Here is a 17,574-nt window from a genome sequence, read left to right on the forward strand (position 1 = left end):
CTGTTTTATAAAAGAGTGCCACTCTAAAACGCCTCATTTTAATTGGTGGAGGTGCTGGGTAACGCCTAATCCTGGCATTGCGAAACCGTACGTTGCCTCCAGTTGCTACAATGTCCACGGAAGATGATCAGCAGGCGGCCGCCTCGGCTCGAACTACTGCAGCTCCTGTCTGTCTCGGCTCCATTCGGCAACGCGATCCGCCTACCTTCAGTGGAACCGATGACAAAGACGTGGTAGACTGGCTCGACGAATACGACCGGGTGAGCAAGCACAACAAGTGGGACGATGCGCACAAGCTTACTGTCGTCCAATTTTATTTGACCGACGTCACCAGTCTGTGGTACCGTAATCACGAGAGAGACCTCCCCACCTGGTTGGCCTTCCGAACGGCGTTCGCGGACTTGTTTGGCCGTCCAGCGCTTCGCAATCTACGGGCCGAACAGCGCTTGCGTACTAGGGCTCAGCAGAATGGTGAGAATTACACAAGTTATATCGAAGATGTGGTCGACCTTTGCCTGCGTGTCAACTCGGCCATGACAGAAGCCGAAAAGATCAAACACATCTTGAAAGGCGTGACTGACGACGCATTTCAGGTGCTTGTCGCTAAAAGCCCGCAAACGGTAGCGGAAGTGATCCAACTTTGTCAGAGCTATCATGAGCTCTGGAAACAGCGTGACACCACTCGTCGTGCCAGCGCGCCATGTGCAACAATCTCCGCTTTAACGTCGGCTGGCACTGCTATAGACCACACCACTTTGCTTCTCGAGATCAAGCAATTTGTACGAGAGGAGGTCGCACGCCAGTTCTCCCTCGTGCCTTATACCTCCGAAGGTGCCTCATCTACTTTAGCGCCATTAATACAGCGAGTAGTCCAGGAGCAAGTGTCCGAGGCGCTACCAACAGCTCACGCACCACCTGTGGCTGCTCCATTGACCTATGCCGAAGCACTGAACGGAACCCGATGTCCGCCTGTCACGAACGCCCACGTTTCTTTGTCGCGAACGCCTACGTCCACGCGCCCCTTTGTCGTACTGACTGAGCCTATGTACCAGGCTGCCCGTCCGTTCTCCCGGCCACCCCCTCCGCGCTTTCAGAACCCTTGGGGCACTCAAGATACAGCCCCATATGCTTCGCCTGTGGAATTGTGGGTCACGTGGCACGATTTTGTCGACGGTGTGAGTTTTTTCTGCGTGACGACATCAGGCCCAACAATTATGATTTCCCACAACGACCAGAGCCTGCTGTATCTGGTGAGACTGCGACCATGGACACATTTTCACCTCGCCAGAACTTCAACAGACACCAGTCGCCTTCACCTCAACGCCGTTCCCTTTCCCCTATGCTACGTCGACCTCGCCTTGTCCGTGAGGAAAACTAGGAGCCGCAGTTCCGGGGGCAAGAACTGCGGATCTTTTGAACTCCACAAGACGTTGTTTTTCGCCGTCCAACGTCGTTGCTGTCTCCGTTGAAGGTATACCTGTTTTTGCATTGGTCGATGCTGGTGCCGCAGTGTCTGTAATGACTGAAAAACTTTGCCGTCGACTAAAAAAAGTCACAATGCCTCTTCACGACTTCGTTTTGAGCACTGCGAGCGAGCAACGAATTCGCCCTTTTGCTGCACGCACAGCACGTGTCGCTATTGCTGACGATATTTATGTCGTCGAGTTTGTAGTGCTCCCGCAGTGTTCCCATGACATTATATTAGGCTGGGACTTTCTCTGCACTCATCATGCCGTCATCGACTGTGCTCGCGCTGAAGTGGAGTTCGCGCCGTTATGTGACGCTGCTTCACTCGACTCGTCCCTTTCACCTGCAAAAGTTTTCGTTGCCGCCGACACTTCGATACCCCCGTTATCACCCGCCCTAGTTCCGCTATCCTGTGACGTCTCTAGTGGCTCAACTGTTCTTTTTACGCCTTCTGAAACCGCTGTTCGCCGCAAGTGCTTCCTGATTCCTGTCGCCGTGCTGAATGTTCACGATGCATCAAGTGCAATTTATGTTTCAAATCTGTTTCCCTCGCCTTCCAAGTTACTGTGCGGAGAGTGCTTGGGCTTTGCCGATGACATTGATCTCTCGAGTGCACGTGTAGTTCCTGACTACTCGACTACGCTACCTATTGACGCTGTTGATTGCTGCACATCATCCTCTTCCCCATCATTCACCGACGTAATTTCGCGCTGCATCGGCACCAACCTTACGGCCCAGCAGCGCACCGACATCATCGCCCTCCTCAAGTGCTTCCGCGCCAGCTTCGACCACCAGCAACTGACTTTGGGCCGTGCTTTCACAGTATCTCACGAAATCGACACTGGCCTTCACGCTCCTTTACGTCAGCGTCCCTATCGGGTATCGGCATCTGAGCTTCGCATAATCGCGGAACAAGTTGACGACATGTTGAAGCGAGGTGTTATTGAGCCCTCTAACAGCCCGTGGGTATCCCCAGTTGTTCTAGTCAAGAAAAAGGATGGCTCCATAAGATTCTGCGTCGACTACCGCCGGTTGAATAAGATCACGCGCAAAGATGTTTACCTGCTACCTCGCATAGACGATGCCCTTGACTGCTTACAAGGCGCGGAGTTCTTCTCATCACTAGACCTGCATTCAGGTTATTGGCAGGTTCCCATGGCTGAGGTTGATCGCCCCAAGACGGCTTTTGTTACCCCTGATGGCTTATACGAATTTAACGTCATGCCGTTCGGGCTGTGCAATGCGCCTGCCACTTTCAAGCGCATGATCGACAACATTCTCTGTGGCCTGAAATGGCAGACATGTCTGTGTTATTTACACGATGTCGTGATATTTTCAAGCGACTTTTCAACGCATCTTCAGCGGCTCGAGACAGTGCTTACTTGCCTCACCTCCGCCGGTTTACAGCTCAACTGGAAGAAGTGCTGCTTCGGTGCTCGAAAACTCCTAATTTTGGGCCATGTTGTATCTAGAGATGGCATTCTTCCGGATCCGACGAAACTCCGTGCGTTGCCGAATTTCCTAAGCCGAAGACCTTAAAAGAACATCGCAGCTTCCTTGGTTTATGTTCATATTTTCGTCGTTTCATTCGCAACTTCGCCTCCATCATATCGCCCTTGACTGACCTTCTTGCCGGCAACAACGACCTTTCTAGTTGGTCGTCAGCTTGTAATGATGCATTTGCCACACTCCGCCACCTTCTTACGTCACCTCCTATACTGCGACATTTTGATCCTCTTGCCCCAACGGAAATACACACGGATGCTAGCGGAGTTGGCCTTGGTGCTGTGCTCGCCCAGCGTAAACCTGGGTTTGATGAGTACGTCGTCTCTTACGCCAGCCATGCACTCACAAAAGCAGAAGCCAACTATTCAGTCACCAAAAAAGAGTGTCTAGCCATCATATGGGCCATAGACAAGTTTCGACCCTATCTTTACGGGCGCCCATTCAGCGTGGTTACAGATCATCACGCATTATGTTGGCTCTCCTCGTTAAAAGATCCCACCAGCCGGCTCGCCCGTTGGGCGCTTTGGCTACAAGAGTACGACATTCACGTCGTTTACCGATCTGTCCGAAAACATTCCGACGCAGACGCTTTGTCCCGATCACCTCTACGATGTAGTGACAAGTCGCCGTCTTAGCCTGCCCCGACGTATCTGCACGTAGTGTCAGCGACATGCTACAGGAGCAACGAAAAGATCTTTGGATCGCTTCACTTATCAACTTGTTGAGTTGAGCTCCCTCGCGAAATATCCCTAGAGGTATGCGCCGTCAAATACAGCATTTCGTTATCAGAGATGGTTTGCTATACAGACGGAATTATCTCTCCGAAGGACGCCAATGGCTCCTAGTCATTCCCAGTCGTCTCCGCTCAGACATATTCGCCTCCTTTCACGCCGACCCACAATGCGCCTATGCTGGAGTGTTAAAAACTTACACCCACCTGTCCCACCGCTACTACTGGCGTGGAATGTATCGCTTCGTTCGTCGCTACGTACGTTCCTGTCTCGCTTGCCAACGCCGGAAGAATCCCACTTCAAGTTCTCCAGCTCCACTACAACCCTTACCTTGTCCTGCCCGACCGTTTGACCATGTTAGTATCGATCTGTATGGACCTCTTCCGATTACACCGGCTGGAAATCGCTGGGTAATTGTCGCTATCGATCACCTTACGCGCTACGCAGAAACTTCACCACTCTCTTCTGCGTCAGCCAGTGACGTCGGTCGTTTCATATTGCATCAGATCATTTTACGTCACGGTGCACTATGCGAACTCCTGAGTGACCGAGGACGTGTGTTTTTGTCCGACGCCGTCGAATCGCTTCTCAAGGAATGCCAAGTCATTCATCGCACCACCACCGCGTATCATCTTCAAACTAATGGCATTACAGAACGATTCAACCATACATTAGGAGATATGCTGTCAATGTACATCGCAACCGATCACACCAACTGGGACAGTATTCTCTCTTTTGTAACATACGCGCACAATACTGCTGTCCAGACAACCACTGGTTTCTCTCCATACTTCCTCCTTTATGGTCGCGAGCCCTCTTGCACTCTAGACACCATCCCTCCTTACCACCCGGATGTTGCTGAGTCGACGACGATGTCACAAGCTGCTAAATACGTGGAAGAGTGTCGTCAGCTTACCCGCTCCTTCACAAGTGCTGAACAGCAACGCCAGAAACACCACCGCGATAGCCCGACGCCTCCGGCTTCTTATGCATCAGATGACCTTGTCTGGCTTCGCATCCCTACAACCATCCCTGGTCTCTCAACGAAACTAACGTACAAGTATGACGGCCCTTACCGTCTGGTTAAGCAAACTTCACCCGTCAATTACATCGTCGAGCCGCTTGAGCACAACCCCATGATCAACGACGCCGTGGACTGAGACCGTCCACATAGACCGCCTAAAACCGTATTATGATCCCTCTATTGTCTCCTGCCCATGAGTCAGTCGCCAGGATGGCTCTTTTCCGGAGGGGAGGAAAATGTAGTGAAGAAGATGAGTGCTACTCAGAAAGGCAGGGGGTATGACTCAGTCGGTGAAGAAGACGACGTTTGGTTGGCTGGGTACTCAGACTGGTTCTGCCATTACCACTTGACGTGTCGTAACCGCTCTCCTGTTTTATAAAAGAGTGCCACTCTAAAACGCCTCATTTTAATACAATAAAAAGCTTGCTCCGTCGAGCCGGATTCGAACCAGCGACCTATGGATGTGGGCAGTTGGAACCTCTACAGTCCACCGCTCTACCAACTGAGCTATCGACGGAAGGTGGGGCTACTAGGGCGCTGCTTCATCCTTTATGCCGAGGGAAGCGACGCCTATAGTGACGATGCCGAAATAGCGAGAACCATGAAGCTGCATGACAATTAATTACCCACTCACACGCATTTACCCCCGACACTAGTAAAGTGCCGACGTTTTTCCAACCTTCCCAATCGTCTTGCATGCATACGCTAGGTGTCAGCACACTTCGTGTTGTGTATGACATGCTCTAATTCGATTTGTAAATTATGATGCTGCACGTATGGGAATAATTGATAAATAAAACAAAGGGAATAGAAAAAAAGCTTTCTCCGTCGCGCCGGATTTAAACCAGCGACCTATGACTGTCCGCAGTTGGAACCTCTACAGTCCACCACTCTACCAACAGAGCTATCGACGGAAGACGTGGATACTGGGGGCGTTGCTTCATGATTCATGCCGAAGAAATCGCAGGCAGTATTGAGGCTAACGAAATAGCGAGAACCGTGAAGCTGCATGACATTTAATTGCCCACTCACACGCATTTACCCCGACATTTGTAAAGTGGCGACGTTTTTTCAACCTTCCCAATCGTCTTGCATGCATACGTTAGGTGCCAGCACACTTCCTGTTGTGTATGACATGCTCTAATTCGATTTGTACATTATGATGCTGCACATATGGAAATTAATTGATAAATAAAACAAAGAAAATACAAAAAGGCTTGCTCTGTCACGCTGGATTCGAACCAGCGACCTGTGAACGTCCGCAGTTGGAACCTCTACAGTCCACCGCTCTACAAACTGAGCTATCTACGGAAGATGTGTGTACTAGGGCGCTGCTTCACCGTTTATGCCGAAGGAATCGTAGACAGTATTGAGGCTGGCGAAATAGGGAGAACCGTGAAGCTGCATGACATTTAATTACCCAACCACATGCATTTACCCCGACAACTTTACCCCGATGTTTTTTTCAACCTTTCCAATCGTCTTGCACGCATACGTTAGTTGCCACCACAGTTCGTGTTGCTAATGACATGGTCTAATTTGGTTTGTAAATTATGATGCTGTACACAAAGAAATAAATTGATAAATAAAACAAAAAATGCAACAAAAAGATTTCGAGCCTGATTCCATCCAGCGACCTATGAAATGTTGGTTACGATCGTAACCAACATTTCCTACATTGTATAACTTTGTACTCGGTGTTTTTTTTTTCAGCAGCACTTCTTTCGGGAGTCAGGTTGACATGTGTGCAATAATTGTTTGCTGTTTGTTTGGGTGGTGCCGTCACAAAACCGTGATATAATAATAAGTGACGACATAGAGGGATATAAAAATTTCGACTGCCTGAAGTTGCCTAAATCTAAATACACAGGCCTCAAGCATTCTTCCTCCATCGAAATGCCGGGATTCGATCCCGCGACATACGACACCCCAGCTACACAGCCCGTATAGAGTCGTTCAAGATACACAGGATGCATACGCACAAGAAAACACGTGTCGATAGGCACCCATTTTAAAAAGCGAGGCAGCATTCGAGTGATGTAAGCATCTGATAAGGGAATGCAGCCGGGCATACCTTCTGCTAGTGTTGTGAGAGTGAAAGAGTTTGATAAGACGATACTGATAGCCTTCGCTACCATGATACAACCATTTATGACGGCTGCATACATGACAATACACTCCACGAAACCCGCTCTCTTTAAGGAGAGTCACACGTGGCAAGTGACGAAGGCAAGTCGCGAGATCGAATCACGGAACGAAGGTCACGGGTTCGGTCCCTGCCCAGGCAAGTTATCTTTTCGTCTTTTTTATTTCTTCGCATTTACATTACAATTACTTCCAATACCGTCCCCTACAATTTTCTTGGCATGACTGTCTGTTAGATCGCATTAATAATGTGTCTAACAAGGAAAACGAACCCTTGAATGTACACCTCTTTCCTCCATTAATAGCGAGGATCTCGTTCTGGCAGACTTGTTGCCATAAAGGCACTGTACGAGGGATTATTGGTCAGCTACCACCTCGCAATAAGTTCACGAACTACGTGACGCCAAACATGCCGATAAATAGTGTTTCACTCTCGCCACCATGGCTACTGGCGGCGCTCACTGAGGCTTCCACGGTTAAATGCAAATATATACCCCACAAAGTGCACGGGTAATAGCTCAGTTGGTAGAGCATCGGACACGTCATCGAAAGGTCCCAGGTTCAGTTCCTGTCCACGGCAAGTTATCATTTTGTCAACTTTTCTTTCTTCACGTTTACATTTCAATTACTTCTCATAGGATTCCCTGTACTTTCTCTGGCATGATTGTCTGTTAGATCTCATTTTTATTGTGTCATACCAAAAAAACGAGCCATTAAGTGTACTCTTCTCTTTAAAGAGACACGTTGACTCTTGTGGCTTGTGGGTCACACGAATCTCAAAAGAGAGGACAATAATCTCTGCCACGCCGCGGTGGTCTAGTGGCTAAGGTACTCGGCTGCTGACCCGCAGGTCGCGGGTTCAAATCCCGGCTGCGGCGGCTGCATTTCCGATGGAGGCGGAAATGTTGTAGGCCCGTGTACTCAGATTTGGGCGCACGTTAAAGAGCCCCAGGTGGTCGAAATTTCCGGAGCCCTCCACTACGGCGTCTCTCATAATCATATGGTGGTTTTGGGACGTTAAACTCCACATATCAATCAATCAGGACAATAATCTCTAAAAAGAATTCACATGCTCCTTTACTCCCAGAAAAGAGTGATATGTACTCTTTTTTTAATGCGAAGCATTTCAGCGAGCTTCGGCGACTTTCAGCGTATCTATCTATCTATCTAACCGCCTATGACTTTAGCTCTCCTGGCCGTGTTTATAATGCTATCAATACCGAAATTGGCATAGGATAACATGACTGTATGACGAGCATATGCGACTAGTCATAACATGAAAGTCATCACATGCATGTCGTGAATGTTGCGATTTACATTCCATGGTCTTGCTCCTCTTGTGGTGGTTTCATTCACATAACATTTTGTAAAACTGGTATGGTATGACATGACTTCATGGCAAACACAAGCGACAGACCCTAACATGAAAATCATGACATGCGTATCATGTAACATCATGACTAAATGCCACACTCATGATCCGCTCGTGGCCGTTTCGCTAGCTTCTCATATACCAAATTTGATACTACGGGACTTGAATGGATGACAAAATCGTGTGACTGGTGCAAACGTGATCATCATGAGATGCGCGTCATTTAATAACATAACTATATGCTATGCTCATGATGCGCTCGCGACCGTTTCGCTAGCTTCAAATGTACCACATTCGGTATTACGTGACGCGAACGAAAGACATAGATAAATGACACGTCCAAACATGATAATCATGACATGCTTGTCACGTAACATCACCCCATGCCATACTTAAGATGTGCTTGCGCCCGTTTCGCTAGCTTCACATATGCAAAATTTGGTATTAAGTCACGTCAATGTATGACGAAGGTATGTGACTGATTCAAACATGATAATCATGAGAAGCGTGTCATGTGAGAACATAACTACATGCCGCAGTAAAGGTGCCAATACACTTCGACGTGACCCGGCGCGCGTGCGCGCTGGTGTTCGTTTCGTCGCGTCACGCCGGTGATGCCACGCCAGGCGCAGACCTGCCTCGCTGCGTGGCTTTGAAGCATGCGCTTTCGAGCGGGCCCGGCGTCCCTCCGTCACCAAGAGAGGCAGATGCGGTGCTGTCTGGGTAACGTCGTCGGCGCGAAACGCAGCATGCCACATTTCGCGCTTGGCGTCTGACTATAGGCACCCGGCAATGCAGTTTAAGAGATCTGATGGTAGCGCCAGAACACACAGCCTAGCGTGTAGGCGCAGCAAAACCGAGGCTTCCAATGCATAGCCTAGCGAGTAGACGCAGCAAAACTGAACTTGCGTGTGCATATAATTTTGTTTTTTTTTTAGTTGTGAGCAAGGGGGTCACGGCTGATTATGTAAGCGCCCAGGAAGCGTTCTTCGAAAACGTGCCAAAAAGGGCACTGACACGTCAGCGTGTCACTATGTTCTTCATTTTCTTAGTATCCCTGGCGGTCGGTACCAACAATGGCCCAAAGAGCTTCGTCGCGCCCTCTGATCCACTGTCGGGTGCCTAAAGAGTGCTCATGTTTTGTTAGCGTAGCGTCACTGCGCCCAGCGTACGTGCGCGTCAGCGTTACGTGGGATTATACTGGGCCCTCCATCATGTGCTCGCCGCCGTTTCGCTAGCTTCACATATACCAAATTTTGTATTACGGGACGTGACTGGACGATGAAGGTATGTGACGGGTGCAAACATGATAATTATGAGATGCGTTTCTTGTAACAACGTGAATACTTGCCATGCTCATGATGCACTCGCGGCCGTTTCGCTAGCTCAACATATACCAAATTTTGTATTGCATGATGCGAACGGACACCGAAGTTATACGACACGTCCTAACATGATAATAATAGCACGGGTGTCATGTAAAACTTGATTACATGCTACGCTCATAGCACGCTCGCGCCCGTTTTGCTAGCTCCACAACCACACAATTTTGTTTCAGGTGACGTGAATAGATGACGAGGATGAATGACACGTCCAAACATGATAGTCATGACATGGAAGTCATGTAGAGCATAATTCACCTCCGCAACGTTGTGCTGATTTTAAAGTGACATATCAACCTTCCTTATTCATGCTTCGCATATCATCGATTCCCACGGTACGTGGGACCTGCCAATTTTTTCTTAGGGTGAATGATATGCACGTGGTATAAACACTCCACAAGGTCACATAATAGATGTCGAGGATATTGTTGCTACCGCAGCCACTCATACTTATTGTACTTCTTTAGAACAGCAGGAAAAAGAAATATATAAAACTCAAGATATTGAGCGGCCCGAAAGAATGTACCAAAATCGGTGAGACGCACCAAAAAACAGTAGTACGGACCTAAATTCACTGACTCGGAAAAATACTTTCCCGCCAAAGGGAACAGAGAAAAAGAAAACTAACATTCTTAGATGAGTGGCATCGCGCAGAAAGTTTGACGCACTCGCACTGACCTAATCGTGCATTTCAACGCGTCTATTGCAACGTATGCTTCCGCGTACGTACACAATGCAACGCACAGCCGGTGTATGTGTTCTGGCAAAGAAATCACCCGGTTACATATCCGTCAATAGCTCAGTTGGTAGAACGGTGGACTGTAGAGATTTCGTACTATGGACATCCATAGGTCACTGGTTTAAATCCGGCTCGACGGAAGAAACTTTTTATTTTTTATAGTTTTCTTTTCAAAATGCTGGCGTTTTTCTTTTTTCGTATCACAACGAGCGGGAAGGAGAGAAACGTTGTTAGAGTGCAAGGTATCGCAAAAAAAATTTGCTGTGTAGAGAAAGAAATAAAAAAATTAGATTAACAGTATTGTACATTTGGCAAGTGACTGCGATGATGTCCCTCTGAATACTACAAATCGTTGGTATAAAAGAATTTAGTTAATCAGTTAGCGCTGGTGTTCTTTGAAACTCCGTTTACCCTTAATTTGGTGAATAAATACCATTAAACGATGAAAAGAAATTCGAGGAATGCTGAAAAGAAAGTCTTCATTTTTTTCTTTCTTTGAAATTCGGACTCAACCTTTAACGTCTGGGCGAAGTACGTTCTGAAGCGTTTCGTTGGGTTCCTTCACAGTTGTACGTCGCGCCATTTTCAGCACAGCATTAGTACGATTTTTTTATCGTTAGTGCAGATGCGTGATTTCTCAAATCAGTTGAATTTGTATTGATTTTCAAACTAAAGGCTGTGCTTCCGTCAGTGCTGTACTTCATTTTGAAAAATAAGCAATACAACAAAGCAAAATACGAACGCCCAAGTAGGCCTCGAACCCACTATACCATCAAGTTAAATGTCTCCTGCGCTTCCGATTCAGCTCACAGAAATTTTTTCATCGAGAATTTCTGGTTTTGACGTGTCAAGAGCACAATATCAAACACTATTCACAAACAATACCAAATCATATCGAAAATTTGAGGCAAACACGGACAGACACGTACACTGTATAAATTGAGGAGGGCACCTTGTAAGTTTTAAAGTGTGTTCAATGAAAGCCTGTGGGCATTTGACTGATTATGCAATGTTTTTTTCTTCTCTTTTTCGTTTATAGTTGTTGTGCCATCACGTGGTTGCTGAGAGAGTGTGAAAGGAAGAGGCCACAGCCAACACCGTTCCAAGGCACGTACGGACGGATGAACGCAAGCATGAGACATTAAAGTACTTCGCCGTCCAAAGTGCTTCGTGTGTTTTATTCACGTGTTTCATTCTCTCTGAATCATAGGCACGCTCAATGGGCGCCCACATTGGCGTGCCGAACGGCCGTCACCCACTTGCATATGCTTTGGAGAGTAAACAACACTATGAAGTCGAAGATCGTCCCAAGCGATACGCGTGGTGGTTGAAGCATCGTGTGAAATCGTCTGCTAATAGCACCAAGACTTTCAAGCGAAACGAGCTCGCTTGTTTTTTTTTCTTTTTTTCTTTACACCACCTCAAAACATTTCGACGAAGTGCCGAAATTCGTTGTCGCCGCGCAGTGAAGCTTCTAGCGTGATGTTAGCGTGAAGCGAGCGTTGCAAAAACGTGGCAGCATGCCAGCAGCAGCACCGCCAACGTGTCTCGTCTCTCAAGTTGGTCAGCAAAAGCAGCACGATATCAGGGCACTGATTCAGACTAAAGAGGCTTCGCCCGTGACAATTTTAGCAGGCATTGACACCGTTTCCTCAATGACGTTTTATATATAGGACAGCTTCACGGTATCTTTTTTTCCCCTTTTTGCGCAATTTTCCTATACCACACCGTCGTTCGTTATGTATACGATAACACAGTACTACTCGTTTGCGTGAATGTTGTGCTCCCGAGGGGCAAAGGAGAATCACGCAGTGTGAGGAAGATTGATAATTGATTGATTTATTAATTGATTGATTGATTGATATGTGTGGTTTAACGTCCCAAAACCACCATATGATAATGAGAGACGCCATAGTGCAGGGCTCCGGTAATTTCAACTACCTGAGTATCTTTAATGGAGCACACGGCCCTACAGTATTCTCACCTCCATCGAAAATGCAGCCGCCGCAGCCGGTATTCAATTCCGCAACCTGTGGGACAGCAGCAGAGTACCTTATCCACTAGACCGCCACGGCTGTATGAAGAAGATCAAGAGAGAGAGAAAGAGAGAGAGAGAAACTTTACTTCGAGGTGACTCGTATTTTAACTCTAGCTATCCGTAAAAGCTGAAGCCGTTGTATTGGTGGTCGATATATTTGTCTTAAGCCATCGCGTGTACAAGAAAAATGATCACCGGCAGCTATGAATCAATTCGTTTCTTCTCAGATGTTGACATGGCACCTATGCAGCGTAGCCCGGCTACCTCAGTCGGTAGAGCATGAGACTCTTAATCTCAGGGTCGTGGGTTCGAGCCCCACGTTGGGCGTAATTTTTTTACCCTTACTTCATCTTGAAAAACGTCCCTGCTTTATTCAACCTCTTTTTGCAACGGAAAAATAATCCCTTGTGTGAAGATTTCGTCACGTGGACACTGCCATGCGTGCTTTGTCAATTTTCATGTAATTCGACCTGTTGTCCGTGTTGCGCACACTACTACGTAATGTCGAACATTTCCACCTTGTTCGACGTTACAACCACGCGGCAATGTTTCGCGGCATGCACAGGAGTCCTCTAGGATAACAAAAGAAGGGAAGGAAACAGTTGGCAGAATGTCTGCTTGGTTAGGGACGATAAAAAAAGACAAAGTTCCTAAAACGATTGTGGCACTCTTGAGAGCGTGAAAGGGGAGCTTTGTCCGAAAGTAGGACCGGTGGGGTAACGTGCGTAACAGCTAAAGCATATTTTGTAAGGTGCAGTTTCTTGGGCTCTTGTTTTTGTTTGTTTTTGTTTTGTTTTGTATGTACGTTATACCAGTAGAAAACTTCATTTCTTGTTGCAAATTGCACAGCTCCATCTTTCTATTCACTTCTTGTATGTAACTTTACACCTGTATGTGCAGTGAATCTAATATTGCTCGTTGACTGCGTTCTAGTTTCTTCTGCCATGTGTCACATGAACGCATTCTGTTGGGCCTCAGGTATTCTAATGCTACAGTTTTGTAGCTTTCGTTTTGGTGTTCCTCCCCCTCTATGGGAACAACAAAGATTTGGTCCTTAGCGCGAGTTTTTTTTTTTTCGTTTTCTGATCACATCAGCCTGCACGATAGGACCGCCAGCTGGGCGCTGCATCAGGCGCCAGACCATTTCAACAGGTAAGCCAAACCTTCAGTACGGCCCTCAAAAGTTAGTCCCTGCTCACAACCGCGACCATCCTCCAGAGACAGCCCTTGCTGGCAGTGAGACAATGATCGCTACCATGACAACTACGTCAAATAATGATCCTGGTTGCACAGGGCACAACGACCAGCCTACGCAAGATCCTACAATGACTCAAACGAGGATGGAAAGCAACGATGTCACAACCGAAGTGGTAGTTCCCAATAGACTCCTGGTGAACAACGAGGACGTCGCCACAAATGCCGCAAGGTGCCATAAGACAGACGAACATATATCAGAAAGCACTGAGACGTGTTTTGATGAGGACGAAGACCTACCAGAGGCCGAACCCTTCATCACCGTGAGTTACAAGAAGCAACGAAGGCAAGGCATACCTGTTTTTTTTTCGTTCTGTAAAAGACAGGTCGTTTTGGCGTGTAAACCCAAACGTTTTTGCTGCAGAGGTACTAGCCGTGAAAAAGGATAATCTGTTAGAAGTTCAAATTACAAGAGATGGAAGTGTTCTCGCTTTAGTTGCCTCTCTAGAAGCAGCTAACAGACAGACTACTGGCGATAACTGCCTTAATGGGAATCGCTCTAGAACCAAGGGTGCCTGCTTCTTACTCAAGAAATGTTGGACGGATAAAGAACCCTTCTTTGGAATACAGTGACTCAAAGCTCCTAGAATACCTCAAGGGATGCAGGAGTCATCTCAGTTTGTCGGCAGTCATCAACAAAACAGACCGAGAACGGTGAAGTGATGACTCGCTTCTACAAGAACGTCATTTTACACTTTTGATCGGACCGACCAATGCCGGCAAGGGTGATGCTGGGCTTCACAAGTCATCCAGTGACCGAGTTTTTTTGGGGTTGTGCAATGCTTCAAATACCAAGTCACGGACATATTGCCAACTACTACAGAGGGCCACAAAGATGCGAGATGTGTGCAGGTTCTCACAGCCACAGGGAGCACGCGTCACGTCGCCAACCCCGATGTGCTAACTGCGACGGACCACACCTGTCTTCGTTCGGAAAGTGTCCACAGAAAAAGGAAGCAGAGGAGCAGAAGAGAAAAAAATCTACAATATGGAACCGGGAAACGTCACCGACCAGCCGCTAATCGTGGCATAGTGGAGAACACTAGGCCGAAACAGCACCCCCGACAACATCAGTGGAATGAGCTACACCGTAGAAAGAAACTATAGGCCGATGCACTGAAAAGTCCAAAGCCTCTTCAAGGTTCATCTCCGTCAGAATACCAGCTTCAAAGGAAGAGCCTACTGCACCACCAAGACGTCTGAAAGCCAGAGGTATTGCAGCACTTCAAGAAGTTCCTTCGGGAGATGTGCTCACAAGTGACCATGTTGGACAAATGCTGGTGCCTATGTTATTTGGCGCACTCAAGGCCATTATCAAAATGACGCCAGGGTCTACATTGTTACCAGAGCTTCAGGTTCTGCTTGCTATGGAACCACTTCTATAAGACCCAATAACATGGCTTCCACTGCTGCTGGTAAATATGAATAGTTGCTTCAAAAATGTCGCGATATTCCAATGGAATGCTAATAGCCTGCGGGGAAAACTGGGCGACTTCCGCAGACTAGTTTACGAGCAAAGAGTTCTCATTCTAGCCATATCAGAAGCCCGCACAGATTCAAACTTTAGAATTTTAAACTATGTTGTGTACATATGTTGTCGCCCTAACAACTTACCTAGCCGAGCAATTGCAAAGACTTACCATGTTGCCTGACAAATGTATCTAGAAGAGGTGTTCCGAAGTATGTGGCATGCATAGTTTAGTTCGGGAAGTGTGAGATTCACATAGTGAGCGTCCATATTGAACCAAGAAAGCCTGTTCTTACTACTGACTTGTACCACCTTTTAACATCTTTGTCTGGGCGGAATATAATGTCCGGTGACTTCAATGCTCATCACACTCTTTGGGGCGGAACGTATTTCGATTCTCGAGGAAAACTTATAGAGAGCATTACGGATCGTGACAATCTCTGCACCGTAAATGATGGATCGCCGACTTTTTTCACGGATCATCTTATAGCGCATGTTTAGACGTTACATTTTGCTCCTAAGATATTGCAGCTGAATCGCAATGGACAGTGGAGGCTGAGTCACATGACAGTGAGCATCGGCCGGTATTAATAGGCTATCCTCTCAGGAACTTTGGTAATCGCAGAAAATGTAGACGTGTACTGATCATGAATTGGTAATTATTCGGGCACCTAATTGCAAGCGGTTTGCAGAACTGTGGCGATGCGGAAGTGTTCATCAGCATGCTGCTCACCAACATTGAATCTAGCAGCAAAACACTTGCGATTCCACCAGGACACACAGGCATAAACGCTGAATACCAACAAATTCGCGCGATTTGTCAAAAAGCCGAGTGCCGATATCGTCATACAGGCAGCCAGAATTAATATAGAGAAGCGCAAAAGATTTCCTCGGGAAAGCGCAGAAAGCTTGATAAACTCTCACAGAAGAAATGAAGAGAGTTTTGTGATTCTTTAAGCCCTTATTCTTCAGTCTCGAAAGTATGGCAATAATTTCACTCTCTAAAATCTCCATTAACTCACACTCATTCTATCAGGGCGATAGTGTTGCCAACAAATTCGACGGAAGAGATCATGGCTGACAAATTTTGCGACCTGTTACACAGCCAGCAGAAGCAGTGTCCAAAAACCTGTTCATTTCAAAAGAGCGGGCTTTGAAGCGGTGAATAAAAGACGCACATACGGAAGAGCACTCATCCCATGCCGTAGATCTCGGCCAAGCTGAACTACAATCTGCCTTACGTATCGTCCAACAAATAACTTCCCCGGCGCCAGATGATGTCACTTACAGCATGCTGTGTAACCTCGAACCTTCTGGGAGTACGGCGCTCCTTGGCATATACAATAACAGTTGGAAAGGTGCGTTGGTGCCACTTTCCTGGAAGGTGGCAAAAGCGTTCCGATTCCTCAACCCGGTAAACCCGCCAACGTGCTGTCAGCGTTTCGACCAGTAATCTTAATCTCCTGCATTAGCAAAGTCATGGAGAAAATGGTGCAACAGAGACGGCAGTGGTGGATAGAAGTCAGTGAGGGATTGCCTGACCAGTTATCGGGTTTTTGCCCGTGCCGCAGTGCTTTAGACTCTGTTATAGACCTTTTCACTCCTGTGGATCACGAAAACAATTCGGAAGAATGATAATTGCAGCTTTCCTAGACATTAGGCAGCCTTTGACACAGTCAACCACGTACATGTTTTGTACGGATTGTATAGTCTTGGAATGAAGGGACGCCAACTTCGTTGCATTTCTGATTTCCTGACTGGCCGAACTGTATTCATGGCGACAAGCACTGGCAGAAGCATGCCACGAGGCCTCAAAACAGGTGTACCCTAAGGAAGTGTACTAATTCCTATACTATTTAACACAGTAATGCACCAACTGCCGACTCTCTTACCATCATCAGTACACATTTCAATGTACGCAGATGATATCTGCCTCTGGTCGTCAGGGCATTAATGCCGGAAAGTAAAGGATCTATAGATATAACAGTGCGCTTTCTGACAGAATGCGGCATGGACGTTTCAGCAGAAAAATCTGTGGTGTTACCTTTTACCAGGAGACGTCACGACCAGCTCAGCCTCTCGGTCAACCAGATTGTAATTCCTGTTGTGCGAAAGCATGTTTCTTTGGCATAACGTTGGACCGCACGGTAACCTGGGGACCTTATATTTCCAACATTGAGGAGCGGATCAACCGGACACTGAATGAGGAGCGGATCAACCGGACACTGAATGTTGGGCAAGGCTAGGCAAGGCCTACAGTGCAGAGATGGACAAAGTGGCTCACTTCAGTGAGCGGCTCCTAATGGCTCAGCCCAGTAAAGTGAACCCGATCAGTTCAGCAGCTCACCAGTTCACCAGAGATCGGTTACTCCGTGTACCTCCCGTAAGATGCCTTAATTGATGATATCAGTGCTGGCAGCGCCAAATAACTTCATTTACAACCTTGGC

General features: G+C 47.3%; 1 long non-coding RNA gene and 2 other non-coding genes across 3 annotated transcripts in view; 2 read left to right on the plus strand and 1 right to left on the minus strand.

Annotated features, from left to right (window-relative positions):
• LOC142776981 (uncharacterized) overlaps nt 1–11,586 on the plus strand; it is a 37,514-nt gene extending 25,928 nt beyond the window's left edge. The window contains exon 3 of the long non-coding RNA XR_012887889.1: nt 11,406–11,586. This is a non-coding gene — a long non-coding RNA (uncharacterized LOC142776981). The remainder of the gene's footprint in view (nt 1–11,405) is intronic.
• Nucleotides 5,156–5,245, minus strand: TRNAY-GUA (transfer RNA tyrosine (anticodon GUA)). The gene is given in 2 exon segments: nt 5,156–5,191; nt 5,209–5,245. It is a non-coding gene; the product is annotated as a tRNA-Tyr (tRNA).
• A 1,072-nt stretch (nt 11,587–12,658) lies between the features above and the next one.
• On the plus strand, nt 12,659–12,731 carry TRNAK-CUU (transfer RNA lysine (anticodon CUU)). Its single transcript has one exon. It is a non-coding gene; the product is annotated as a tRNA-Lys (tRNA).
• Nucleotides 12,732–17,574: the final 4,843 nt, after the last annotated feature.

This window comes from Rhipicephalus microplus, chromosome X, assembly GCF_043290135.1.
Source record: "Rhipicephalus microplus isolate Deutch F79 chromosome X, USDA_Rmic, whole genome shotgun sequence".
Taxonomy (NCBI): Eukaryota; Metazoa; Arthropoda; class Arachnida; order Ixodida; family Ixodidae; genus Rhipicephalus; species Rhipicephalus microplus.